At 45.4% G+C, this 1,650-nt stretch overlaps 1 non-coding gene across 1 annotated transcript; it reads right to left on the bottom strand.

Annotated features, from left to right (window-relative positions):
- Positions 1–303: 303 nt before the first annotated feature.
- TRNAG-UCC (transfer RNA glycine (anticodon UCC)) lies at positions 304–375 on the bottom strand. The gene has a single exon. It is a non-coding gene; the product is annotated as a tRNA-Gly (tRNA).
- Between the last annotated feature and the right edge of the window lie 1,275 nt (positions 376–1,650).

Raw genomic sequence — 1,650 nt, 5'->3', positions numbered from 1 at the left:
ACTGGCAATACTTTTGCTAAGGCAGCCGCCTTTGCTGTAAGGGCACATTGCTGGCTCCTCTTCAACCCGGGGCCGAGCAGGACCCCCAGCTCCTTTTCTGCCCATCTACTCTCCAGCTGGGTGGCCCCCGGCACCTCCCCACGCTGTTCCTCCCCAGGTGCAGGAGTTGGCACTTCTTGTGAAACCTCACGAAGATCCCGGTGACCCATTTCTCCAGCCTATCGAGGTCCCTCTGGGTGGCAGCACCACGCGCACGCGCTGGCGTGCCAGCCGCTCCTCTCAGAAAGGTGTCAAAAACGTAACTGCGTTGGCCGGGAATCGAACCCGGGTCAACTGCTTGGAAGGCAGCTATGCTCACCACTATACCACCAACGCGCCGATGTCTGCTTTCCTATGCCTGAATTCTTTCTCTTCTAGTTTCCATCCGTTCCTGCTCTAACCACAGGGCTTACTAACTGCTCGCCACAAGCACAGAAAAGGAGTACTGAGGGAAATATTCCAGTTTTCTTCACAGCTTCCAAGGATACTAGAAAACTTTTTCTTTTCTTTTCTCTTTTTTTTTTTTTTTAGTAATGAAAAAAACTAAGGTATCCTAGAGTGAAATATTTCCAATGTCCTGATTTGTTTAAAAGAAATTCCAACTAAAAGGACTAAAACCTTCAGAAATGGCACTGCAGATAATAGCACAACTGGAAAAAAGGCCAGCTAGCAGCTCCAGTCTGATGAAACAAGCATCCTCATTTCACCATTTTTAGTAAAAGGAATACTCTTGCCAGCATTAATGTTGACCTATGACGATCTTTTTATTTCATGTTTGAAAGGTTAGGTGGAAAAAAAATTATATGAATGACGTATGTTGTCCTTTCCCTCAGCTACTGTTTTTCTCTTCTCAGTATCATCCAAAGAAACACAAGATCACATGGAAAATGTAGCTGAAAATAAACTGAACAGATTAACAAAAGGTTGATATTTGAAAGAGGATTATCTGAAACACAAGTTTGAAATTTTGAATCTCAAACTTAAGTACATTTTTATCACATAATGTATGATGAAAGGTTTTCTATTACAATGGATAGAGCCAACAAACTACTTTAGAGGGACAAATTCTCAAAACTCACGTGCTATGAGGATATCCTATGAATAACCCAGGGCATTCTAGGACATCTGTGATTTCTTTTCTGAGAATGTCCGGTTTACAGACAGATCTGGTTCTTAACATGTGTCATGGTTTAACCCCAGGCAGCAACTAAGCCCCACACAGCCGCTCGCTCACTCTCCCCCAGTGGGATGGAGAGAGAATCAGAAGAATAAAAGTTAGAAAACTCATGGGTTTAGATAAAGACAGTTTAATAGGGAAAGCAAAAGCCACATATGCAAGCAAAGCAAAACAAGGAATTCATTCTCCACTTCCCATGGGCAGGCAGGTGTTCAGCCATCTCCAGGAAAGCAGGGCTCCATCACGCCTAACGGTGACTTGGGAAGACAAACGCCATCACTCCGAACATGCCCCCTTCCTTCTTCTTCCCCCAGCTTTACATGCTGAGCATGACACCATATGGTCTGGGATATCCCTTGGGTCAGTGGGGGTCAGCTGTCCCAGCTGTGTCCCCTCCCAAATTCTTGTGCCCCCCCAGCCTCCTTGCTGGTGGG

Source organism: Harpia harpyja, chromosome 1 (assembly GCF_026419915.1).
Source record: "Harpia harpyja isolate bHarHar1 chromosome 1, bHarHar1 primary haplotype, whole genome shotgun sequence".
Classification (NCBI taxonomy): domain Eukaryota; kingdom Metazoa; phylum Chordata; class Aves; order Accipitriformes; family Accipitridae; genus Harpia; species Harpia harpyja.
This window is presented reverse-complemented; position numbering and strand designations above follow the sequence as displayed.